The 27,535-nt window shown below is 44.7% G+C and overlaps 1 protein-coding gene across 1 annotated transcript in view; it reads right to left on the bottom strand.

Moving 5' to 3' along the window:
- Positions 1 to 27,535, bottom strand: part of TCERG1 (transcription elongation regulator 1) — a 2,274,660-nt gene that overhangs the window by 915,843 nt on the left and 1,331,282 nt on the right. The window lies entirely within an intron of this gene.

A 27,535-nucleotide genomic window follows, 5' to 3' on the forward strand; every position in this document is an offset into this window, starting at 1 on the left:
TTAAAAAATCAGCTACTGCTTTCACAGCTATTACAGACAGATGACTGCAGGCAGCTATATGAAGTGAAGCTGTGTGCTAGGACATTTGCTTTGGACAGCAACAGGAACATTTCATTTGTAACTCACAGTGGAGCTGCTCAAAACTCTGCCTGCTGCCAACATTTTAAATAAATATTCCTGAGGCTACAGTGGCTACCTGCAACACTCTTCAGACTGCTCAGCTAGAATGTGGTTTTCCCTCTGTTAACAGATTCCTCTAAAAGCTGCTAAGCCCTCCAGGTGTCTCTAACACAGACATTACCTCATGTTGCTCCCTGCACAAAACATTACAAAACTATGGGTACAGTAAAAGGACTTCCTTGCAAATACCAGACAGATCTAACCACTGGGCTTTTTTGAGTTTAAGCTTCTTTAACTGCAGTCTCTCTACAGAGCATACTAATGGAAGACTAAGCAGCATAGCTGGGTAGTCAACTTACCATAACTAAAGATGCTTGAATGAGGTCACCGCTACAATCAGTATTTCAGGGAACCCTACCACAGGCTGAAGTCAATGTTCAGCCAGACTTTCACAGCTGAGAATCCTTTCCACACATCTGGGTTGACATCCGCTTTTACACTGGGTGTCTATGTACCTGGTAGAGTGGCTAGCACATAACAGGTGGTCTTTGGTTCTTTCTTGCCCCACTGGTTGAAAGGTTGGAAATGCATACTCCTGTCTCAAGTACGATCAAAGTAATTTGCTAATGGACCTGGTGTTACTGTCCTGTTGATCCTAAACAAAAAAGGGACATGGGAACAAGACCGGACTGGACAACACTAGGTAGTACAGGGTGAAGGGGATGCACACCCAACCCTGTCCCACGAAATTCCAAGAACAGAGGCAATGGAAGGGAAACTAGAAAGCAAGAGTAACACTTGAACATTTAAAATTATGGTAATTTGCATACATGACTATTAAAGTCATCAAGTGGCTCACTGTTACAGTCATTACTTCAGGGAAGATCACTTCAGCTGGCTATCACTACAGGTGAGGTGACTGGTATGTCTTTAGGATAACAGAGGAAAAACCAACCCTAGCCCTAAGGTCAGGTCCAATCTGTACTGTTTTGAGAAGATCCAGACTGACAGCCAAGTAGTCATCAGGACAAATTAAGCAGTAACCATAAAGGCAGTGGTGGTAGCTGCGGTCCTGGTAGAAAGAAACCAGATTCCTTCCAGCCATTGCTTTCAAAGTAATTTAAGCTAGAAGTAAATGCAAAGTTCTTCCAATTTAGAAACAGGCAACACTTTCTTGTTCTCAGCAAATGACACAGAGCCGTTCCAATATATTTTGTCTTATCCAGATAATACATCAGTCACTTGAGGACATCCACAGACTAAAATTTTCTACCACTGTTCTAAGATAATGGAGAACACTGGCAATTGGATAACTTGATTTAATCTAACTTTTGTAATACTTTGTGGTTATAATTAAGGTTGGGTTCCTTGCACATTAAAGACTGGAATACAGAGCCTCTTTTATCTGATATGATGGCAACCAGAAAAAAACTTTTTCATGACAAGAATTTCAGGTCAATTCCTGATATGGCACCAGTCTAGCAAGCAGCCCAAAAACAGGTCTCCCACATGAGAAGCAAAAATAGCAATTAAAACTGGAAATATTTCTAAAACTTGAATACATGGATACTTGAATGAATTACAAAACAGTCTTGATGCCTACCAAAAAAGAAAAGTACAGTTTTGTACCTACCATAAATGTAGATGTCCGAGAGGAATGCATCTGCAGTCCTTACAAATGGGTAGTCCTGTCGTCAGGCAGCCCTTCGGTCGGCCGGATTCCAAAGTCTGGGTCTGGCTTCGGCTGGTGTCGCACTTCACCCGACGTCATAGCTGCAGTTTTTCGGGTATAAAGGCATCAGCCGACGCCATCTTCCTCAGTGTTTCTTGCCCCAGATGCCAGGTGCCCTCTTGGATGGCTAAATTTGGATAAATGCCAATGTTTCCAAATAGTAGAGAGCAAACACATAAAATAAGCATGTATGTACATATATACAAACAAATACACCATAATAGATCCCCAAGCTAGCTGAAGGATGGCAAATACCCTAGGAGTACCACAGAGGGGAAGGTGGGTGGGTAATCCTGACTGCAGATGCATTCCTCTCGGACATCTACATTTATGGTAGGTACACAACTGTACTATGTCCTTCAAGGATGCATCTGCAGTCCTTACAAATGGGTAGAATACCATAGCTAAACTAGGGGAGGAGGAAAAAAGTAGAGATTATGGTGTAGTTAGGATCCCTTGCAAAACAGCAGTGGCAAAACCTGCTCCGGATCTAGAGTATAAAGGTAAATGGTAATGCTTGGCAAATGTATGCACGGAGGTCCAAGTAGCAGCCTCTATAATGTCCTTGGTAGCCACTCCTCGTAAGAAAGCTGTGGTAGTGGCTGTAGCCCTTGTGGAGTGAGGCCTGATATTCTCTGGAGTTTTCTTTCCATGGTAGGACTAACAAAATCTAATGCAATTTCCTATCCATTTGGAGATTGTCTGTTTTGAAATAGATTTTCCTTCCTTTCCTGTTGCATATGCTACCAGAAGCTGGTCAGTTTTTCTATTGGACTTGGTCCTGTCCAGGTAGTAGCGTAATTGCCTATGTACATCCAAGGTATGCAGGAGTCTTTCTCCCCTGTTCTGTGGGTTGGGGAAGAATGTAGGTAGGTGGATAGCCTGATTTAAAGACACTCTCGATACCACCTTAGGCATAAATGTGGGATTTGTTCTCATGGACACTCTATCTTGATGGAAGATCAGGAAGGGTTGCACTGCCATTAATGCCTGTAGTTCAGAGACCCTTCTTGCTGAGGTGATTGCCAGTAGGAAAGCAGTTTTCCAGGATAAGTATTGTAATTCTGCTGTTGCTGCTGGTTCGAAAGGGGGAAGTGTCAATTTTTCTAACACAAAGTTCAAGTCCCATGCTGGCAATGGTGGTTTCCTGGGAGGTTTTACATTTTAATTCCTCTCAGAAACTGTCTGAGCAGAGGATGAGAGAAGACAGGAGGATCCAAGCTGTATTCTGCTGAAATAGCTGATGCATGTATCTTGATGGAAGAATAGGACAGGCCTGCATGGAAGAGCTCTGCCAAGTACTCCAGGATGTTGGCTATGTTTACTAGCGCCACATCTTCTCCTTTTGCAGTACTCCAAATGAGATATCTTTTCCATTTTGCTGCATAATTCTTTCTTGTTGAAGGTATACGAGCCTCAAGGATTATGTCTTTAACCCTTTGGGATAAATCTGGGTTAATTGTCCTTATGTAATGTTCCAGGCAGTTAGCTGCAGAGTTTTCAGGTTTGGATGCAGGATGTTGTAGTTGTTCTGTGTTAACAGCAATGGGATCAGGGGCAGTGTCCATATTTGTTCCCGAGACATGCTCCTCAGCAATGGGTACCAATGTTGTCTTGGCCAGTCTGGAGCTATCAGAATGATCCTTGGACGTTCCTCTTTGATCTTCAAAAGCACCTTGTGCATCCAAGGAAGTGGTGGGAATGCATAAGCTGTCAGGTTTTTCCAACTGAAAGATAGGGAGTCCACCTTCCAAGCAAGTGGGTGGTACGTCCTTGTGCAGAATTTCCTTAGCTGTTGATTGAGTGGGGATGCAAATAAGTCTATTTGTGGTAATCCCCATTCTCTTGTGATGGCTTTGAAGATGTCCGGATGCAGCATCCATTCGTGGGCATCTGTGGTAGTTCTGCTTAAAATGTCTGCCAGAATGTTTTCTTTTCCCGGTACAAAAATTGCTTGTAACTGAATGTTGTAGCTCAGAGACACATCCCATAGGTCCAGTGCCAGCCGGCATAGAGGATATGAATGTGTGCCTCCCTGTTTGTTGATGTACCACATAACTGTGGTGTTGTCTGTCCTTATCAACTGACCCTCTTGGAGAAATGGTCTGAATAACTGGATTGCCAATTTTACTGCCAGCATTTCCTTCAGATTTATGTGCAGGCGCAGCTGGTCTTGAGTCCATAAGCCTTGTATGCACTTGTCCAGCATGTGTGCCCCCCAACCGAGGTCTGAGGCATCTGTCGTGATGGTTTGGCTTGGTTGACTGTTGCAGAAGGGCAATCCTTTGTTTGATTGACAGGCCTGAGCCCACCATAGGAACTCTTGTTTCAGGCATGGGATTATTGGAATTTTGGCTTCTAGGCTGTGCTTGTGTTGGGACCACAAATTCTTTAGGTACCACTGTAGCTTTTTCATATGCAGTCTGGCATGAGGGACCAGAATTATGCAGGATGCCATGAAGCCTAGGGCTTGCAGTACTTTTCTTGCAGTTAGATGGTTCTGCTTTGTTAATGCCAAGAAGTAGAGAGGTAGTTGCTCTTGCTTTCCTGCAGTTAGGAATGCCATTTGTTTTGATGTGTCCAGCTCTGCACCCAGAAAAGTTATTCTTTGGGATGGAGTCAGCCTTGACTTTTTTATATTGACTGTATATCCCGGGGCTTGCAGTAGGTAAATGACTCTTTGTAAGTCTTCTGTTAGTTTGCTTTTGTTGTCCGCTTGAATCAGGCAGTCGTCCAGGTAGGGATAAATTTGGATCCCCTGAAGTCTGCAATGAGCAATTACTGATGCCAGGCATTTCGTGAACACTCTGGGCGCAGTAGATAAGCCAAAGGGCAATGCTGAGAATTGATAATGCTCTGATCCTGCAAGAAATCTGAGGTATCTTCTGCAAATTGGTCGTATGGGGACGTGCAGGTATGCCTCCTTGAGATCTAGAGTCACCAGCCAAGACTCCTTGCCCAGCATGGGAAGAAGCTGCTGTAGGGTCAGCATTTTGAATTTTGGAACAATGAGGAATGTGTTTAAAGCGGACAGGTCAAGAATAGGCCTCCATTTGTTCCCTTTTCTTGGTACCAGGAAGAGTCTGGAGTAAAATCCTTTTCCTTGCTCCATAGATGGTACCTTTTCCACAGCTCTCATTCTTAATAATTGAGATATTTGCTTTAGAGCTTCTCCTCTTTGAGTAGGTGGTAGGTTTGGCATTCCTCTCTTTCCTGGAAGAGTATGGAAATGGAACCTGTAACCTTGGTCTATAGTTTGCAAAATCCATTTTTCCCTTGTGATGCAATGCCAGTTCTTTGAAAATAAAGTTAGCTTTCCGCCTAAGGGTACTTCCAATTGTTCCCTGGTAGGCGGTGCCACATCCAAGTCACTGTGATTGTGTTGTTGTAGTGGTGGTGGCTGCGTCCGTGCCTCGCTGGTTGTTACCTTGCCACTGGTGTCCCCTGTAGGCACCCCTGGATTGGTTTCTGCCTCGAACGCCTATTCCTGCCTCTCTGTGTCCTAAAGGAGTCTGGAAAGGACCAATTTTTGGAGGGCCAGTTCCTGCTAAACCTTGGAGGTTGAACCTGTAAGAAATCTTTCACTGTTTGTACAGATTTCGCCTTGTCTTCCATCTTCTTTAGTACCTGCTGTGCAGGGGAACCAAATAAATTGACCTTGTCCATGGGTGCATCCAAAAGCTTAGATTTGACATGGTCTGGTAATGCCTGTTCTTTCAACCATGCATGTCTCCGGATAACTGTGCCAGTCATGGCTGATCTAAAGGAAGCCTCCAGTGCATCATAGCCACATTTTAAAGAATGGTTACTAACCTGCTGAATGTTATGTACCATTTCCTGAACATATTTTTTATCTAGGGATTCTTCAGAGGACAGCTTTTTAGTTAACTGGTCAAGCATAAACTCTTGATATTGAATCATATGGAATTGGCAGTTCAAAGCTCTAGCTGACAAAGTAGCAGAAGTGTAAACTTTTACCCCATCTCTAAGGATCTGGATTCCCTTTCAGAGGGGAGGGGTTTTTTAGCAGATGTAGTTGCTACAGCTTTAGGACCCTGGGAGATAGTCTCTGGATCTGCAAAAGGAGCCTTGTATAAATGGTGATGAGTGTCCGGGACCCTGTAGAACCTATCGGGCTTAGCAGGGGCCGGAGGTAATGAATCAGGAGCAGTTCCAGCATCATTAAATGCATCATCTACAACAGAAAGAACTGGAGGTATAGCTAAAGGCCTATGCTGTGGCAAATGTAGAAAGGTTCTAAGCCTTTTTCTGGAGTCTGAGAAATCCTGCCCCTGCCGAGGAAATTGTTCCCTCATAGCATGCAAGGTTTCCCCAAAGGAAAATTCCTCAGGTGGAGAGACTGAAGGAATGGACTCTTCAGCATCAGAGTCTTCGTAAGGGGAATAAGGAGCCTCAGGAGGGTCTGTATGTTCTGAGTCATCAGAGGAGTCATCTGTGGATACTGGTTCAGGGGGCTCTGCTCTAGGCCTCTTCTCTGGAGGTGGATGAGAGGCCCTGTCTGGATGAGACTGCGAGCCACGAATTAAAGAAATGAGATCCTCAGCCAAAGAAAGCATATGGGAACTGGAGCTGGGCCTGTGAGAGGGGGGTTTAACAGGCACCGTTTTTGAAGCTTTAGCTGCTTTAGCCCTGGCAAAGGCCTTAATAGACATGGCTGCAGGAGGCCTAGCAGCTCCACGTGCAGGGGTTGAAATATCCAAGGGAATAGTGTCTGATAATTCCTGAGAAACCGCAACAGAAGGTTGGATTTCAGTAGCCGATTCCACCAGGCTAGAAGAGGCCTCGGTAGAAGGCAAGTTTTCGGCCGGGGGAAGAACCGCTTGCTCGGTTTCAGCCGAAACCGAGACACTCGTGGTTGGCTTAACTGCGGTTTCGGCCGAAACCGCGGACCGCGAGTGTCGGTCCTTTTCCCTGCGTTTTTTGGTAATTTGTGAAGTCGGAGGGTCCGACGGCATAATATAAGCAAATTCAGAGCCGAAAAACTGTTCTGCAAATTCTGACCGACGTCTAAGCGTCCGTCGGTTAAAAGAAGCACAGGCTAGACAAGCTGCTACGTCGTGGTCTGGGCCTAAACAAGGTAAGCAGTAAGAGTGGAAATCTTTATGAGGTATTTGTTTCCCACAAGTTAAATAGTTATTCACTTTTTCTGACATCGGCTGAGGCAAGAAAGAGTCCCCAACGGGGTACTTAGCTTTTTAGAAGTCTTCGAAGTAGTATTCGGTATGAAATCTCTGGTTCTGACCGACCGGCACTTGCGAACAGCTTCTGCTTCGGGCGCCACGCGGCAAGAAAGACTGAGGAAGATGGCGTCGGCTGATGCCTTTATACCCGAAAAACTGCAGCTATGACGTCGGGTGAAGTGCGACACCAGCCGAAGCCAGACCCAGACTTTGGAATCCGGCCGACCGAAGGGCTGCCTGACGACAGGACTACCCATTTGTAAGGACTGCAGATGCATCCTTGAAGGACATCTGGAAAAAGCAACTTAAATGTATAGGCTTACACAAATGATCCATAGGCTTACACAAATGATCCATTTGTTCGCGTTAATACTCACGAGAAAGAATAGTTGTGAAAATCTTACCATAACCATAGATGTCCTTCCCTTCCATGTTGCAGTATTCATTACATGAGGGATTCCCTGTCAAAACGATCCAGACATCCGGCCAATATACAAAAGCCTTTTACCACTGCTAGGTACATGGGATGTTGCAGGTAGGCTCAAGGCAAGCACTGGCCATAAAGGTGACATCCGCACATACCACCCTCAGAACAGAATGCCCCAGGAAGATGATCAACCTAAGGTACAAAAAAGGAAAACACACATCCAAAGAAAGAACAAGAACTAGAGGGAAGGTGGAAGGGATAGAATACTGCAACATAGAAGAGAAGGACATTTATGCTTAGGGTAAGATTTTACACAACTATTCTATGTCCTTCTATTCCTATGTTTTAGTATTCATTACATGAGGGAAGAGTACCATCGCCCATGAAGGAAACAGGGAGAAGGAAGGAACAGAGGTGGTCTCTACAAAGCCATGGAGAATGGGTCTAGCAAAACTTGCTCTGGACCTGGAAATACTATCCAACTTGTAATAGTAAAGGTATGCACAGAAGTCCAAGTGGTTGCTTCTAAAACGTAGGAGGTATCCAAACCTTAGAAAAAAGCAGGAGAGGAAGTTACAGCCCTACTACACAGTCAGCCTTAACAGGAAAAGTAACACTCTTACCATGAAAAACATAAAAGGAAATTGCTTTAGAAATCCAAGTAGAAATAGTCTGCTTGGAAGCAGGTCTTCCCAGAGCCCCAAGATGAAGAGACACAAAATTCAGATCAGATTTCCTGACAGCTTTAGTTTTATCCAAATAAAATCTGAGTCGTCTATGCACATCCAAAGTGTGTAGGATTCCTCTCACTGGAAGACTGTGGAGAGAGAAAAAAGTGGGCAAGTTAATGGAGTGATTAAGCGACAACTGATTCACCTTGGGTATAAAAGAAGGATTGGTATGCAAAGAAACAGTGTCCTTATGGTAATTCAGGAAAGGTGGAAATGCCATCAAGGCTTGCAGTTCAGACACCCTTCTGGCTGAAGTAATAGCAAGTAGAAGCACAGTTTTCAAAGTACAATATTGCGGGGTAGCTGTTGCTGCAGGCTCAAAAGGAGCCACAGTGAGTATTTCCAAAACAAAATTAAGATCCCAGGGAGGTGGAACAGGTTTCCTGGGAAGTCAAATGTGAAGGATGCCTTTAAGGAACAGTTTAACCACCAATCTGGAAACCAAAGGGGGAGACAAGGGCAGACACGCTGAAAGGTGAGCTTTCAGAGAAAATATTAGGGTTCAACCAAACACCCTAATAATGGGCGACTTAACTACCCCACCATTAACTGGGAAAACTACTCGTGTACCAACTCCTTAGCTCAACGCTTTCTGGAATTCATAAACTCCAATGCCCTAGATCAACTTATTCACACCCCCACCAGGGGCAACAATATCCTAGACCTAGTCATTACCAACATGAGTGACCGGTGTTCCACACTTGGCCAACTCCTCGTTGGTCCGATCCGACCATAAGCCTATCACCCTTGATATTCACATCCTGCCCCCACCCCCCATTAAAGAAACCACAGTAAAAAATTTCTCCAAAGCCAACTTCATGCTTAAGACAGAAGTGGTGAACTTCATGATACCCATGCAGATGGACAATACAGTTACGACTGCTGAATCCTACAAAAATGCACTCTATAAGCACTTAGATGAGTGCATGAATCGTGCTATCCTAAACAGAACTAAGATGCTATTCTCCAAAAAAAGGTAGACAGTCTGGTGGTCCCCTGCCATAAACAAACTGTACAACAGAAGGAAGAAACTGTTGCAAAAGAGTAAAATCCCATAAGTGGAGGAGCTCCCTGGGTCAGCCTCAGTAAGAAGCTGAGATCCCTTATAAGATCCTCCAAAGCTAGCTACGAAAACAAAATTGACACTGAATCCAAGGACAACCACAAAGCGTTCTATAGCTATGTCAAGAATCTAGACGGCAACACCCAGATCTGCTCTGAGTTGCAGCACAAAGGCACGAAAATTACAGAACCAACTGATATTGCCAACATCCTGGCAGATCTGTTCAGTGCTAACTTTACCCCCCTCTCACCTCCTAAAGGGCCCATATCTATACAGGAAGAATGCAGAGTCCCTGCAATCACAACTACGCAGGTAAAAGTTGCACTCTTTAAAGCCAAAAACACAGCATCCATGGAACCGGACAACATCCCAGGCAGCGTTTTACACGAACTTCAGAACGAACTGGCTCCCCATTTAAGCACCATGTTCAATAATAGCCTCACATCAGGCTTTGTGCCCACTGACTGGCACACAGCAACAGTTATCCCACTCCACAAAGGGGGAGCCACCACTGATCCCGGGAACTATCGACATATTAGCCTGACGAGACTGGTCTGCAAGGCCATGGAACGCATCATCATGGATCTTATAAACAAAGACATTGGTAACCTCCAAACTCTGGATCCCACCCAGTTCGGGTTTGTGACAGGCAGATCATGCCTCCTGAACCTGATCGACTTCTTTGAGGCAGTCACCAAAGCCGTGGATGAGGGTAAGGTGGTTCACACAGCCTATCGTGACCTCGCCAAGGCTTTCGACACCATCCCCCATTCTGGAATTATAGCTAAACTCACTAAACTAGGTATAAATCCCTATGTCACAAGATGAGTTGCCAACTGGCTCACTGACAGAACCCACACTGTAAAAGTTGCAGACTCCAAATCTGACCTCAAAGCAGTGGACAAGTGGAGTACCACAGGGTTCCGTCCTGGGACCTCTGCTGTTTGGTACCTACTTCTCTGAAGTACAGGCTAACACAGAAGGCCTCTGGCTCAAAAGTTTGCAGATGACTGCAAACTAGGAGCCATAGTCAAGTCCCCAAATGATGTGGACATCCTACAGAAGGGCCTCACTGACACAGATGTCTGGTGTGGCCATGGCCTCAAGCTCAATGCCAGAAAGTGCAGTGTCAACCCCTTTGGTAAAAGCTCTGTACCCATGAACTACCACATAGGCAGCAATCTACGTAACACCGAATGCGTGATAAGAGACCTTGGGACCCAGGTGGACAGTAGTCTCTCCTTTGATAGTCACATCGCCACAGTAGTCAGGAAGTCTTTCTATGTGGCACACCATCAAAAAAGGGTTCTCATCCAGGAAAAAAATGGTCATTGTTCCCCTCTACTCGTCACTCATTAAACCTATTATAGAGTACAATGCTCCTTTTGCAATGTACCTCACAAGACATCTGCAGCAGCTGGAAAGGCCACAGAAGTACCTCACAAAGAGGATTACCGGCCTCAAACAAATGCCCTACACTGACCACCTCAAAAAACTCCTGCTTTACTCCGTAGCATATCGCCTACTCCGAGGTGATCTCTGCCCAACATATAAAGCTATGTCAAACCCAGAGCCGTCGGACATGCTACACCTAAAGAAATTCCAATCCCTCCGAGCTACACGCTCTAGGGACCTAAACCTTGTCACCACAATAAACAGGACACGCTGGAGGGATAGATTCCTGTCCCAGAGACTTCCTATACTCTGGAACAAGCTACCCATCTATGTCAAGCAAAATTCTTCATTAGCACTCAAGAAAAATCTTGATGAGTGGATAGGAAATAGGAAATACACCCCGGGGATCATTTCTGCTGGACAGTGGCACAGGAAAATAACTTTCTTGGGTGGTGTAAGCTATGGAACCTTGCTGGCTAGGCTTACGTAGGCCCTTGGGCCGATAGCCTAGTACCTACCTATGAACCTATGAACCCAGCTTTCAAAAGTTCACACAGGTAACTTAAAACCAAAGGATGTCCACATTTAGTGGGTCTAGGTTATGAGAAAGTCACCAGATGGAAATCTCTTCCATTTGGACAAGTAGCATTTCCTAGTATAGGGTTTCTTTGCCTCTTACAGCACCCTAAGCACGTCCTCAGAGAAAAGATGTCTAAAAAGAATCAGACGTTTATCACCCACAGTGTGAGTTGCAGAGCTGACAACTGAGGTGAACGAGTGATCCCTTGTCTTGTGTGAGAAGATCCACCCTGTGAGGAAACTTGTGATGATTGCCCTTGGCGAAATGCAGAAGAGGGAACCAATATTGTCTTGGCCGAACGGGATTAACCAGCAAGATTTCTGGTTTGCCTTGTTGAATCTTCAGCAGAACTTTCTGAATAAGATGGAAGAGAGGTGGGTTGCATAGTGAAACATCCCCTTTCCAAGAGATTGATAGGGCATCCACCTGCCATACAGAAGACCTGGAACTCTGGCACAAAACTTTGGAAGTTGTTTGTTCAAAGGGGAGGCAAAAAGATCTAATTGAGGTGCACTCCACTGGCTGAGAATGTCCAGAAACATATCCCTGTGAAGCATCCAATCGTGGGACTGAGTCATGGACCTGTTCACAGTGTGTCTACCACAACATTTTGGTTAGAAAAGATGTATGCTGCCTGCAGTGTGACTTGGCATGGAGTTGCCAAATCCCATGTCAGAAGAGCTAGCCTGCACAGAAGGAACAATTTCGTCCCCTTCCCCCCTTTGTTCACATACCATAGAACTATGGTGTTGTCTGTAAACAATTTTAGAGGTTCTGGATGAAGAAGAGTATGAAAAGCCTGAAGAACCAGAAGAGCAGCCCTCATATCTTTTATGTTTGTGTGTTCCTTCTTTAGTGAAGGAGACTACAGGGCTTGTATCTTCATGGACAGAAAGGCTTCCCTCCAACCCATGTGTGAGGAGTCTTTGAACAAATCTTGAGTTGGAAGGGGAGGATATAAAGGCATGCCAGAATTCTGGGTAATCTGCTAAATCCACCAAAGCAGCTCCCTCTTTAGGATAGGAAGTAGAGGGACAATAAACTTCAGTGGGTGAGCATGCTGTATCCAAACTAATTTCAGGTACCATTGAAACTTTCTCATGTGGAGTTTGGCAAGAGGTAGCATGGGAATAGTATAATCCATGAAGCCTAGAAGCTTGAGAAACTCCCTAGTTGTCAAAGACTGCAGTGGGAGAAGGTCTTGGAAGTAACTCACTAGAGAGAGAATTTTTTGATCACCTGCATGGTTGTTCATTTGAAAAGTTGAACTTTTAACTGTAGAATTTACTTAATATATTTTTCTTCTCTTACCAAAGTATACCTGACATTGTCATTTTACTTATTTTCTATACCTTCATTTATTTGGACTGTTTTTAGTTATTTCTTGTTATATTACTAGGTTCATCATATATGTTGTAACCTGTTTACTACATCTCATTTGTACATTATACTTGCTATGTTTTTGTACAACTAGATACCGGAGCTTTTCTCCCCGGACCTCCGCTGAAAATGGACCTGGTCCAGTCGGAATTTCCCAGTTAACAAATGTAAAATAAAATAAGGAGAGGCCAACATGAGCTCTGTCTGGATCCTACACCCCATGAAGACGTGGTCCTGTGAAGGGGTGAACATGGAATTTTTGAAATTCATCATGAATCCCAACCTTTGCCGAAGAGTAGTAGTAAACAGGAGATTCTGAATCAAAGTCTCAGGGAGGAGTACTTGTAGTAAAAAGTTGCCCAGATATGGGAAGACCTGAATCCCCTGGAGTCTGCACAAATCAATCCCAGGAGCTAAACATTTTGCATATACCCTCTGCTCCATAAAAAGACCAAAGAGCAAAGCACAAAACTGAAAAAAATGAGGAAGCAACAGAAAAATGTAAAAATTCTGCAAAGGGGATGAATGGGAAAGAATAGTTGTGTAAAATCTTACCATAACCATAGATGTCCTCCTCTTCCATGTTACAATATTCATGGTGCGGGATTTAACACCTCAGGCGATCTGACATCGGCTCCTATACAAAAGCTTAAGCTTGGCTGCTGTAGGTGCATGGGACCATCACACGTAGGGCCATAAACCAGGGACCTTAAATGTGATGCTGGCATGCACAGACCTCAGAACCTGAACCTGAAGCCCAGAGTAGTAGCCTGACAGAACAAGCTACCAACAAAAGGAACAAATGCCACTGTAAGGCTAAACAGATAAGCCTTCTGAGAGTGGAAGCAGTGGTCAGAGGAAAGACCCTGCAATAAGAGAATAGGGGATATAGAGGCTGGGAATGAATATTGCAACATGAAGAGAAGGACATCTATGGTTAGGGTAAGATTTTACACAACTATTCTATGTCCTTCTACTCCAATGCTGCAGTATTCATGGTGTGGGCGAGTACCACAGCTTAGGAAGAGTGAATGGAGGAGGCAGAGGTAGAGGATTCCAGGAATCCGTGCAGGACTGCTCTAGCAAAGCCTGCTCTGGCCCTGGAGAGACTGTCTAATTTGTAGTATTTGGTGAAAGTGTGAACCGTAGACCAGGTAGCTGCTTCCAGGATGGAAGCTGTGTCTAGGCCTTTGAGAAAGGCCTTGGAGATAGCCATGCCCCTGGTTGAGTGAGCTCTTACTGAATTATAAAAACAACAGTAAAAAAAATGACAATGAAAAAAGTTATTTTACTACATATATTCTTTTAATACTCAAAGAATAGCTAGTCATATACCTATATTGTTTCTGTCTAAAATCTAATATTGGTTTTAAGGTTTAAATAACAGAACATTAAAACCAATATTAGATTTTAAACAGAAACAATGTAGGTAGATGACTAGCTATTCTTTGAGTATTCAAAGAACATATGTAGTAAAATAACTTTTCTGAGTGAGCTCTTACACCATGAGGCAAGACTTTGCCATGGTCCGAGTACCAAAACAGAATTGATTTCCTGATCCAACAGGAAATGGTTGGTTTGGAGACTGCCTTGCCCAGAGCCCTGGGGTGAAAAGAGATAAAGATTTAGTCAGACGTTCTGAAGGACTTAGTCTTGTCTAAGTAGAAAGTTAACTGTGTACGTTCAGGGAACGAAGGATCCTCTCTGTGTTGTTGGTTGGAGTTGGGGAAAAGGTAGGTAAGTGGATGGTCTGGTTTAAAGATAATTCATTTACTACTTTGGGCATGAACAAAGGATTTGTGCTTAAGGTAACTCTGTCATTGTGGAATGTGGTGTAAAGAGGGCAGCCATGAGGGCCTGTAGTTCTGACACTCTTCTAGCGGACGAAATGGCCACTAAAAGAATGGTTTTCCAAGTGCAAATTTGTAAGGCGGCTGAACTAGCCAGCTCAAAAGGAGGTAAGTTGAGTTTTTCTAACACAAAGTTGAGGTCCCAGGGAGGAGGGATGGGTTTTCTTGGTGGTCTAATATGTAGGACCCCTCTCAGGAAAAGTTTAACATCCAGTCTGAAAAGCAGGGTGGCTATAAAGGTAAGCAGGATGAAAGGCGGACTTTCACAGAGGAGTAAGTTAGTCCAGCCTTAATGAGATCATAAACATAGCTAAGGACTAGGGAGGGGTTGGTCTGCAGTGGGTCCCTGTCCTTAAGAAGACACAATTTAGAAAATCTTTCCCATTTAGATAGGTATGTCTTTCTAGTAGTTGGTTTCCTGGCCTCCCTCAGTATTGAAAGTACGTCCTCATAGTAGAGTTGTCTGTAAGGGATTAGAAGGTGATCACCCAAAGTGTTAGATTTAGCATTTGTAGCGGAGGGTGAATAAGAGATCCCTTTTGAGAGAGTAGGTCCACCTTGTGGGTTAACTTGTGGTGACTGCCCTTGGCTAAAGAGTGAAGAAGGGGGAACCAGTGTTGCCTTGGCCAGGAGGGGTCACCAGCAAGATTTGCAGTTGGCCCTTCTTGATTTTCAGAAGAACCTTTGGTATAAGTGGGAAGGAGAGGAACACAAAGGAACATCCCATTCCAATGGAAGCTGAAGGCATTCACTCTCCAGGCTGACGAAGGGGGATCCTGCTGCAGAATCTGCTTAGTTGTCTGTTCTGGGGGGAGGCAAACAGATCCACTTGAGGTGTGCCCCACTGGTGGAGTATGTCTAGAAAGGTTTCCCTGTTTAGCATCCATTCATGAAGATGAGAGGATGTTCTGCTCAGCAAATCTGCTTGTTTGTTTTCCTGAGAGGGGAAGTAAGAGGCCTGCAGGAAAAAACTGTACTGGGCGGCTAGCTCCCAAATCTGGAGGGTTATCCGGCATAAGAGATAGGCCTTTGTCCCTCCTTGTTTGTTCAGGTACCACATGACCGTGGTGTTGTCTGTAAGAATGTGAAGAAGGCCTGGTTGATGTATGGGGAGAAAGGACTGTAAGGCCAGCAAGACTGCAGTCATCTCCTTGAAACTGATATGTTGTTTTTGAAGGGCAGGGTTCCAAGTCTTTTGTACTCTGAAATCCTTTAAAGTTGCCCCCCACCTACCCAAGGTTTGACGCATCTGTGTGCATGGACTGCATGGGGGGGGGGGGGGTTTGTAGGAGAATGCCCTAGTTCAAAAGGATTTGTTGGATCCACCACCTCAATTCTGACTTTAGGCAGGGCAAAAGGGGGATTAGTTTGTCTAGGGAGTGTTGGTTTTGGAACCGCACATTTTTAAGTACCACAGGAATGTTCTCATGTGCATCCTGGCTAAAGGGAGCATGGGAATTTTGACTGCCAAGAGTCCCAGTACTTCTAGGAATTGCCTTGAGGAAAGGTGGGATACAGAAAGAAGGCCTTGGAAGTGACTTGAGTCCTGTGGGAGGAAAGATCTCAAGTCTGATCTGATCCTGCATCCCAGGAAAACTTTGTCCTACTGGGGGGCGAAGAGGATTTCTGGTGGTTGAGGGTGAACCCCAAGTTGTACAGAAGGGTCATGGCGAATTTTAAGTGACTTTGGAGCATGGATTCTGATTCTGCTAGAAGGAGAATGTCGTCCAGATAAGGGTATATTTGGATACCCTTGGTTTGTCAAAATGCAATGGCAGGAGCTAGGCATTTCGTGAAAACTCTTGGGAGCCGTAGATAAGCCAAAGGGCAAGGCTGTAAACAGAAAATGTCAGGAAATGCCAGTAAATCTCAGGAATTCCCAGTGGGAAGGCGTGACAGGAATGTGAAGATAAGCTTCCTTTAAGTCTAGAGTGACCATAAAGGCTTGGGGTGCTATCAGGGATAGGAGAGTTTGCAACAGCGCATCCTGAAGGATGGAACGTTTAGGAACCGATTTAGGAAGTTAAGGTCTAGTATGGGCTCATAGGCAGGTACTAGGCTATCGGCCCAAGGGCCTACGCAAGCCTAGCCAACAACAAGATTCCCTGGCTTACGCCACCAAAGAAAGTTATTTTCCTGTGCCACTGACCAGCAGAGACACAGAAGTGATCCCTGGGGTGTATTTTCTATTTCCCATCCACTCATCAAGATTTTTCTTGAAGAGTGCTAATAAACTTTGCTTGACATAGATGGGTAGCCTGTTCCAGAGTATGGGAAGTCTCTGGGACAGGAAAACTCCAAGGACCCTCCTTTTTGGGGACTAGGAATAAACAAGAGTAGAATCCTTTTCCTTCCTGGCCAAAGGGACGGTTTCTATAGTTCATAGGGAGAGGAGCTCTTAGAGGGAAGAAGTGGAGCTGTTTTTTTGGTGGGAAGGGGAAGGGTTTTGGCCTTGGGTTTTCCCTCCAAGACAGTAAGTATCCCTTTTGAATGATGGAAAGGACCCATTAGTCTGAGGTGATGGTTTTTCAAAAGGGGAGGCAGTGGGGTAGGTGGGCAGAAGGGGGAAGGCGGATAAGGCAGTCATGCAGAAGTGGGGCTCCCACTGTCTGGAAAGGGCTGTTTTGTGTGTGTGTGTGTGTGTGTGGTGTTGATTTTTAGTCGGTCTGGAGTAAGGCTGTCTCCTGGATCCTCTTCTAGGTATGGAGGAGAAAGTACAAGAAGAAGAAAGACTCCTCCTGACAAAAAAAGTTTTTGCTGGGCAATTCCTGTAGTACTTATGGAAAGGGGACACTAGCAAATGTTTGATGTCTTGCAGCTCTTTGCTTTTCTCTTGCAAGTTTTTGAAGAGCTCAGCTGCATTTTTGTCAAAAAGTAGGTTGCGGTCCAGTGGAGCACCCATACTTTTGGGTTTGAAATCCTCTGGAAGAGGTTGTAAGCGTAGCCAGGAATATCTGTGAAGGGCAGATGCAGAAGCTGCAAACCTGGCCAAGGCTTCTGCTGCATCATAACTACACCTGATGGAGTGTCTGGACACTTGGGTGGCTAGAGACAGTTTTGATGCCGTCAGACTTAGTAGGACAGTCAGGTGTAGAGGCTATAGCAGGGTTGAGGCCTGGGACACTAGATCCAGAGCGTATTTGACCATGTCTGTTTGGTAATTAATGGCTCTGAAAGCCAGGGTAGACGAAGTATACACCTTTTTACCCAGTCTATCCATGGTTTTACTGTCCTTATCTGTGGGCAGGAGAAAGGCAGACGGTACCTGTCTAGACTGTCTGTCAGGAGCCAGAGCAATGACAGGCGAGTCTGCTAGTGGAGGTTTTACCAGGAATTTTTGGTCATCAGGTACCTTATAAAACATTAAATAAAACAAAAAAATATATAGAAAGTAACAGGGCTTTTAAGACAGTACAGTTGTGTACACATACCATAAATGTAAATGTTAGAGTGTATTCACTGTTGCAGTCATCACTTTTGGGTTATCTGCTTGCAGTAGCCCGCAGTTGGCTGACTAACAAAGTCTTGAGCCCTGCGTCGGTTGCTGTCCCTTCTTCAATGATGTCAGGGGAATAAAACATGCAGTCGACGCCATTACATCAGTTTTTCTTGCACCAGATGTCAGGTGACCCCTTAATGGGAAGCAATTAAATCTATAACTATACAAGTTTATGCCTCCAACAAAAAAGCACATACACCAAAAAGCTTTTAGAAGATAGCAAAGGAAAGTAGAGGTATATCCAAAAAAAGAAGGGGGCTGGAGGGAGGGTAACCAGGACTGCAACAGTGAATGCACTCGAACATCTACATTTATGTAAGTGCACACAACTGTATTATGTTCTTCGTGTTTCACTGTTGCAGTCATCACTTTTGGGTAGATTCCCAAAGCTAAGAATGGAAGGAGGAATTTAAATAGAATAAGGACCAGCTAAAAGGCCCTGCAAGACTGCAGTGGCAAAGCCAGCTCTGGATTTAGAGAAAATTGGCAGATGGTAATGCTTGGTGAAAGTATGTACAGAACTTCAGGTAGCAGCTTCTAGGATGTCCCCGGTGGGAACGCCTCTGAGAAAGGCTGTAGAGGTAGATGCAGCCCTGATAGAATGGGGTCTGATCCCCTGTGGGATAGGTTTTCCATAGTGTTTGTAGCAGAAATTAATGCAATGGCCTATCCATTAGGAAATGGTTTGCTTTGAAATAGCCTTCCCCTCTGCCCCTGCAGCAAATGCCACCAGCAGTTGATCAGACTTCCATTGAGGTTTAGTTCTGTCGAAGTAGAATCTAAGTTGTCTGTGCACGTCTAAGGAGTGCAGAATCTGTTCCCCTTTGTTCTGTGGATTAGGAAAGAAAGTTGGCAAATGTATGGACTGATTAAGGGCCACACTGGATACCACCTTGGGCATGAAGGAGGGATTGGTCCTGAGGGATACCCTGTCCGCATGAAAGATGATGAAAGGCTCCACTGCCATGAGGGCCTGTAATTCAGATACCCTTCTTGCTGAAGTGATTGCTAAAAGGAAAGCTGTTTTCCAAGAAAGGAATTTTAAGTCCGCAGTGGCAGCTGGCTCGAAAGGAGGAAGGGTGAGCTTTTCCAATACAAAGTTGAGGTCCCATGCTGGAGTTGGAGCTCTCCTGGTTGGTCATAGATTTTTGGCCTCTCTGAGGAACTGTTTAAGCAGTGGATGAGAGAAGAGGGGTGGTTCTGTGTTATAATGAGCTGAGAAGGCTGAGGCGTGGATTTTGATGGAGGAGAAAGACAGGCCCTTATGAAGCATTTCGGTTAAGCATTGTAAAATCTGAGGTAAATTGGGCACTGTTGTGCTCATCCCTTGAGAATAGTTCCAGGCACAATACCTTTTCCATTTTTCAGCTTAAGACTTTCTGGTACTAGGCTTCCTTGCCTCAAAAATGATCTCCATCACTGGTTTACTGAGGGATGGTAAAGGAGAAATTATGTAATTAGCCAGGCTGCTAGAAACAGTGTTTGAAGTTGAGGATGCAGAATTTGGTTCTCCTGCTGAGACAATAGAGTAGGAGTCTGGGGCAGGTGCCATGGGGTCCCCAGTGACACACTGCACAAGAGGGGGTATCAGTGTTGGCGTGGCCAGTCTGGTGCAATCAAAATCGTCCTTGGTTTGTCTTGCTTGATCTTTAGTAGTACTTTGGAGAGCAGAGGCAGAGGAGGAAAAGCATAAACTGATAGTTTTTTCAAGCTGAAGGACAGAGCATTCACTTTCCAAGCTTGTTTGTGGGGTGTCCCTGTGCAGAATTTGTCCAACTGATAGTTTTGGGGGGAGGCAAACAGGTCTAAATCTGGGCTCCCCCATTTGCTTGTCAACATGCTGAAAATCTTTGGTTCCAGTTTCCACTCGTGTGGGTCCATGAGGTTTCTGCTTAGTTCGTCTGCCAGCGTATTTAGTTTTCCTGGCAAGAATTAAGCTTATAAATGTACTTGATAGCTCAAGGCTGTGTTCCAAAACGCCAAGGCTAGTCTGCAGAGGGAGCAAGAACATGTAACGTGTACCTCCCTGCTTGTTTATGTACCACATAACAGTGGTGTTGTCAGTCTTGATCATTAATTGTCCTGGAAGAAAGTGGTCCTTGAAGGCTGTCAGAACATTCTGTACAGCTAACATTTCTTTTTGATTGATATGCAGGTGCATTTGACTTGGGTTCCATTTGCCCTGAATGCACTTCACTGTCAGGTGGGCCCCCCATGCATAGTCTGATGCATCTCTTGTTAAGGTTTGGGTGGCAGGGGGTAGTGTGAATGGTAGTCCCCTGTTTTGGTGGCAGGCCTCTGCCCACCAAAAGAACTCTAGGCGTAGGCAAGGTATGACAGAAATTACTGCTTCTAGATCCTGTGAATGTTGATACCATAGGCTTTTGAGATCCCATTGCAATTTCCTCATATGCAGCCTTGCATATGGAATTAGAAGAATGCAGGAGGCCATGAACCCCAAGGCTTGCAGTATTTTCCTTGCAGATAACTGGGTTTTGTGGCCATTTGTTTGTGAAATGAATCCGTTTCTCTGGCGTGAGGAAAGCCACCTGGGAAGTTGTATTCAAGCTTGCTCCCAGGAATATAATTTGTTGACAGGGTACCAATGTGTGATTTCTTTTCGTTTATGGTGCACCCCACACAAGTCAGTACCCTATGAATAAAGGCCAGATGATTCAAAAGCGTGCCCTGGCTTTCTGCCTAAATTAGACAATCGTCCAGATATGGGTATATTTGAATATTTCTTTGTCTGCAGAATGCAATGACTGGAGCTAGGACTTTGTGAATACCCTGGGCGCAGTAGATAAGTCACAGGGCAGTGCAGAGAACTGATAGTGCATATGTCCTGCTTTGAAGCTTAGGTATTTTCTGCAAGACTCCCTGATAGGGATGTGCAGGTATGCTTCTTTTAAGTCTAGTGTTGCCAGCCATGCCTTTTTGCCTAGCATAGGAAGCAGCTGGTGAAGAGTCAGCATCTTGAATTTTGGAATCACCAGAAAGGTATTTAGAGTAGAAAGGGCCAGGATAGGACGCCATGTATTGCCTTTTCTGGGTACCAGGGAAAGTCTTGAATAGAACCCTTGTCCTTTTCCTCTTCTGGTACCAAATGAATAGCCCCCATGCTTAAGAGAGAGAGTACTTGATTTTGGCCCTCTGCCCACTGATTTGGGAGTAGATCTGGCCACCTGCTTGGTGTTGGTAAGGTGTGGAAGTGAGACCTGTATCCTTGAAACACAATATTTAAAACCCATTTGTCCTGGATAATGAGTTCCCAGTTTTTGGTCGGCAGACCAATCTTTCCGCCTAAAGGAGCATTCAGTTGGGAAGTGCTTGGAAGTTTTAAAAGCAAGTCATTGAGACTGTTTTCCATTGGGGGGGGGGGGGGGGGAGTCTTACTACTCCCTGATTTGGGTGCGGAAACCCCCCACTGCTTAGTCTTGTGCGTCTCCTGGGACTGAAACCTGGGGTTTCTGCTATGTCTGGGTTTGGCTTGAGAAGACCTAGAAGAGGCTGGAAAGGACCAATTCTTAGAGGGCCAGTACCTACTAAATCTAGGAGGCTGAACTTGTAAGAAGTCTTTAACAGTTTGCATAGATTTAGCTTTATCTTCCATCTTTTTAAGAAATTCCTCAGCCTTGTTGCCAAACAGACCGTCCTGATTTAAGGGAGCATCCAACAATGTAGCTTTAACATGATCAGGTAAAGATTGCTTCGTAAGCCAAGCATGCCTTCTGAGCACAGAACCAGTAACAACAGCCCTGCAAGAGGCCTCAAGAATCAGATCCAAGTTACAAAGTACGTTTTCCAACCTGTTCAGCAGAATGTATTAAATCCTGTAATTCTTTATTTTCCGCACAGTCAGGAATCATCATTTTCTGTTTAAGCAATCCAATAACATGTTGTTGATACTTTAACATATGAAACTGGCAGTTTAAAGCTCTAATGGCCAAGGTTGCAGAATTGTAAACCTTCTTACCCCATCTATCCAGCGCCCTGGAGTCTCTATCAGAAGGGGTAGGCTTTTTAGCAGTAGAAGCCTTAATGCCCTTGGGTCCCTGTGAAACAGTCTCTGGATCTGCAATAGGATTTTTAAAAAGAAACTTGTGTGAATCAGGAACCCCGGTAATATGTCAGGTTTTCTGGGAGCAGGAGGCAAAGAATCAGGGGCCAAACTAGATTCCAAAAAAGCATCATCAACAATGTCTAGTACAGGAGGAACAGCTAAAGGCCTATGCTGAGGCAGGAGTAAGAAATCCCTAAGCCTTTTTTTTGAATTAGAAAGATCCTGGCTTTCCCAGTGGAAATGCTCCCTTAGAGTATATGTAAGGTTTCACCAAAAGAAAAATCCTCTGGAGGGGAAGAAGAGGAAATACAGTCCTCTGCATCAGAATCCGCATAAGTAGATAAGGGCAAATCCAGATCATCAGAAGAATCAGAAAAATCAGAATCCTGATCAGAAGATTCAAAAACAACTTCAGTCCTAGGTCTCTAAGAAGGGGGAGGCTGGCTTCCCCTGATTAGAGTAATAAGATCTTCAGCCATTCTTGTCATTTGTTTTTAGGCATAGAGGCCTGAGCATGCGGCCTGGGCGTCGTTTTCTTGGGCATGGTTTGAGATTTAGGCCTAAAAGGAGGAGGCGTCAGTTTAATATGCAAGTCCGTAGGCCTGAATACACCCTCAGAAGCCGGTGCCTGCACAGCAGCTCCAGACCCTTCTCAAGGTAGAGACATCCGCAGGTTCCATAGTTGAAGCACATTGCAGCATAACGGACTCTGAATGGGTCTCAGTAGAGGCCTGCGAATCAGAAGTAGCGGGTATCAGGGGCTGCGAAAGCGCCTCACTGAGTACCGGCGAACTGGCGACTGGCTTAGGAGAAGCATCGTTGGCAGTTTTGGACCTCGGCGGCCTGTCTCTGTCTTTATCCTTGCGTTTTTTTGGAATCCCGGTAGTCGGATGGCTAACTGATGACATTTCTGGATAATTAAACCGAGAACCGAAATATTTAGAGGTGAAAATATACCGATGGCGGATAGTGCGCTGATTAAATAAAGCACAAAACCGACAGCACGACACGTCGTGGGCAGGGCCTAGGCAAGGAATACAGTACGAATGAAAATCTTTATGAGGTATTTGCTTTCCACAAGTAATGCAATTATTAACTTTTAGTGACATTGGTAAGGAGCAAGAAAAAGTTTCCCCAATGCGGTACTTAGCTTTAGTTGAAGACTTCGGTTCTGAAACTCGAAAACGAAAATTTCAGGAGTCAGCCGACAGGCACTTGCGAACTCTGCTTCGGGCACTGCACAGCAAGAAAGACTGATGTAATGGTGTCGGCTGCGTTTTGTACCCCTGACGACTTGACGTCATGGAAGAAGGGACAGCAACCGACGCAGGACCCAAGACTTTGTTAATCAGGCTGACTTGAGGGCTACTACAAGCAGATAACCCAAAAGTGATGACTGCAACAGTGAAACACGAACATCAGGATTCAGGAAAATGTCAGGGATATCAAAAAAGAAAAATTAGAGAGTCCTCTTGCAATGCATTTTAAAAAATATCACAGGAGTAATCCACAGGGATTGTTAGGTACAATTTTAGAACATATTCCCATTAATAAATATGGATGCAGCGGCGGTAGCGTTGTTACCTCATAGTAAGAGGTTCTCCCGTTCGATTCTCGGCGTGGCTTGGGAGTGCCTTCTGTGTGGAGTCTGCATGTCCTCCCCGCGGTTGGGTAGCGTTCGAAAGACATGTGTGCGTAAATGGGCGTGCCTTCGTTGAAGGTTGGGCGAGCTGGCACTTCGGCGTTGCATAAAAATCTATTGCCAATCATTAGCAGACCGGAGTTCCGCTGTGGTGACCCCTTACCGGGAAAAGCTGAAAGAAAAACAACAACATTCCCATTAATAAATATGGCATTAATTTAAAAACAAAATTTTGTATAAGGAAACTTTTTATATTAAAATATGGCACTTTAGACCCTGGTGGCATTAATGCAGAATGCAACTGGAGAGTTCTTATTTAAATTTAATGTGCGTTTTAAATTGTTTGTTTGATTCATTTTATTATATAAATGTGTGCTGCATTTCTAGTTTGTATTCTCCTTGGAAGGCTATTGCCGAGGCGCTAGAGGTTGGAATAAATTTTGAAGTGGTGGAGCCTGGTTTCTCGAGTTTATTTTACCTTATAAAACATGTCTGGTCTTTTAGGGGCTGGAGACTGAGAGTCTGGGTTCTTACAGAGTTAAATGCGTCCAGGAAGGCTGGAAGCACAAGAGTTATAGCTGAAGGAGAGGGAGACTCAAGTTGCAGAAGGTTCGAAATACCTCTTCTGGGTGTCAAGACATCAGGGTAGTATCCCACTGGAAGTACTCCATTTTAGTTACAGTTTCTCTAAATATCAAAATAAATATAAAAGTTAAATCTTCAGGTGGGAAGTCCCCTTCAATGGAGTCTTCATCTGGGGAATAGTAGTCCACAGGGGAAGCAATTTGAGACACATAAGAGACTGATTCCTCCAAGGAAGAATCATACTGATATCATTGCTCTTCTCCCTCTTGGGTAGTGGGGAAGGTGGGAAGAAGAGGCAGAGGCTGGGCGAGGGCTGAGCACAGGGATGGAGAAAGGTATAGTGACTATGGGCCTAAAGGCCATGAAGGCCTGCATAAGAGAGTTTGTAAAAGACTGCCAATCTGGATGTGCTTCAGGAGGAGACGTGATATGTTTCGTCTTCTGTTTTTTTCTTGGAAGGCATAGGCTTCAGGGACGGCCTATGGTCCATCCTAAGGGCTACACGTTTCATACGCTGGTTAGAGATATAAATGTAATGCGGCCAAACGACTGCAAAGCGTTTTGGGCATGGACTGGCAAATGGAACATGACATATGGTTGTGTTCCTTTCCTAGACAAAATACGCACCTAATGTGGGTATCTTTGTGTGGTATCTGATGGCTGCAATTACATTTCCCTTTTTTAGCTGAGATCGGCCAAGAAACTACAGCAAACCAAGCACAAGCAACGTTACAAAAAAAAAAAAAAAAAAAAAAAAACGGGGTATTTATCTTTTCAAAGTAATCATGAGTAGGAGCTGAATGATTGAAGTGATGTCGCATGCAGAAGTCACATTTAAGGTACCTCTGGTTTATGGCCCTACATGTGACGTCCCACACACATACAGCAGCCAGGCTTAAGATTTTGTATAGGAGCCGACGTCAAATTGCCTGAGGCGGAAAATCCCACACCATGAATACTGAAACATTGGAATAGAAGGACATCATGTAGGTAGGCATCCTTGATATCTAAGGAGGCCAAATAGGCCTGTAGAAGAACGAGAGGAAAAGTACAGTTTTGTACCTACCATAAATGTAGATGTCCGAATTGGATAGCATCTGCAGTCATAACAACTGGGTTGTCCTGTCGTCAGGCAGCCCTTCAGTCGGCCGGATTCCAAAGTCCGGGTCCGGCTTCGGCTGATGTCGCACTTCACCCGACGTCATCTCTGTTGGTCTTCGGGTATAAAAGTATCAGCCGACGCCATTTTCTTCAGTGTTTCTTGCCCCAGATGCCAGAAGCCCTATAGAAGGCTAAAAATTTTGGATAGATGCCAATGTTTCCAAAAGATAGAGGTAAACACAAAAATAAGCATGTATGTACATAAATACAAACAAATACACCATGAAAGAAATCCCCCACTAGCTAGCTATTAGAAGGGTAAACACCCTAGGAGTACCACAGAGGGAAGGAGGAGGGTAATCCTGACTGCAGATGCTATCCAATTCGGACATCTACATTTATGGTAGGTACAAAACTGTACTATGTCCTTCATGGATGCATCTGCAGTCATAACAACTGGGTAGAATACCATAGCCAACTAGGGAGGAGGATAAAAGTAGATTATGGTGTGTTTAGGATCCCTTGCAGAACAGCAGTGGCAAACCCTGCTCGGGATCTGGAATATAGAGGTAAATTATAATGCTTGGCAAATGTATGCACGGAGGTCCAAGTAGCCGCCTCAATAATGTCTTTGGTAGCCACTCGTAAGAAGGCTGTGGTAGTGGCTGTTGCCCTTGTAGAATGAGGTCTTATGTTCTGTGGAATTGGTTTTCCATGGAAGGAGTAACAGAATCGTATGCAATTTCCTATCCATTTGGAGATTGTCTGTTTGGAAATAGCTTTTCCTTCCCTTCCTGTTGCATAGGCTATGAAAAGTTGGTCAGTCTTTCTGCTATTTTTTGTTCTGTCCAAGTAGTAGCGTAACTGTCTATGTACATCCAAGGTATGCAGTATTCTTTCCCCTCTGTTTTGTGGGTTGGGAAAGAAGGTAGGTAGGTGGATTGCCTGGTTTAAAGACACTCTGGATACCACCTTAGGCATAAATGTAGGATTAGTCCTCATGGACACTCTATCTTGGTGGAAGATTAGAAAGGGTTGCACTGCCATTAAGGCCTGTAGTTCTGAAACCCTCCTTGCTGAAGTAATTGCCAGTAGGAAAGCAGTTTTCCATGACAGGTGTTGTAGGTCTGCTGTTGCTGCTGGTTCAAAAGGTGATAGTGTCAATTTTTCTAGCACAAAGTTCAAGTCCCAAGCTGGCAATGGTGGTTTCCTTGGAGGTTTTACATTCTTGATTCCTCTGAGGAACTGCCTGAGCAAAGGGTGTGACAAAACAGGTGGATCAAAGCTGTATTCTGCTGAAATAGCTGATGCATGAAACTTGATGCAGGAGTAGGACAGGCCTGAATGTAGTAGTTCGCCAGATACTCCAGAAGGCTAGGCATATCTATGTTTGATACATCTTTTCCTCTTTCAGAACTCCAAATGACAAACCTTTTCCATTTCCCAGCATAATTCCTTCTAGTTGAAGGCCTGCGTGCTTCAAGAATAATGTCTTTAACTCTTTGTGAAAGTTCTGTATTAGCAGCTGCTATGTGATGTTCCATGCAGTCAGTTGCAGCGTTTTAGGTTTGGATGCATGGTGCTGAAGTTGTTCTGAGTTAGCATCAAAGGCATCAGGGTATTGGCCACATATTGTTCGAGACATGCCCCTCAGCAGTGGGTACCAATGCTGTCTTGGCCAGTTTGGAGCTATCAGGATTATCCTTGGACGTTCCTCCTTGATTTTTAGTAGTACTTTGTGTATCAAGGGAAGAGGTGGGAATGCATATGCTGTTAGGCCTTTCCAGCTGAAGGAGAGCGAGTCCACTTTCCATGCTAGTGGGTGGAATGTCCTTGTGCAGAATTTTTTGAGCTGGTGACTGAAAGGTGATGCGAATAGATCTATCTGAGGCATTCCCCATTTCTTCGAGATGGTCTTGAAGATATCCGGGTGCAGCTGCCATTCGTGGGCATCCGATGTGGTCCTGCTTAACATATCTGCTAGAGAGTTTTCTTTTCCTGGCACAAATATTGCCTGTAACTGGATGTTGTAGCTGAGTGCCAGGGTCCACAGCTCCAAAGTCATTCTGCAGAGGGGGTAAGAATGAGTGCCTCCCTGTTTGTTGATGTACCACATGACTGTGGTGTTGTCTGTCCTTATCATCAAGTGGTCCTCCTTGAGAAATG

Source organism: Protopterus annectens, chromosome 4.part0 (genome assembly GCF_019279795.1).
Source record: "Protopterus annectens isolate FY-2018-M chromosome 4.part0, PAN1.0, whole genome shotgun sequence".
Lineage (NCBI taxonomy): Eukaryota > Metazoa > Chordata > Ceratodontiformes > Protopteridae > Protopterus > Protopterus annectens.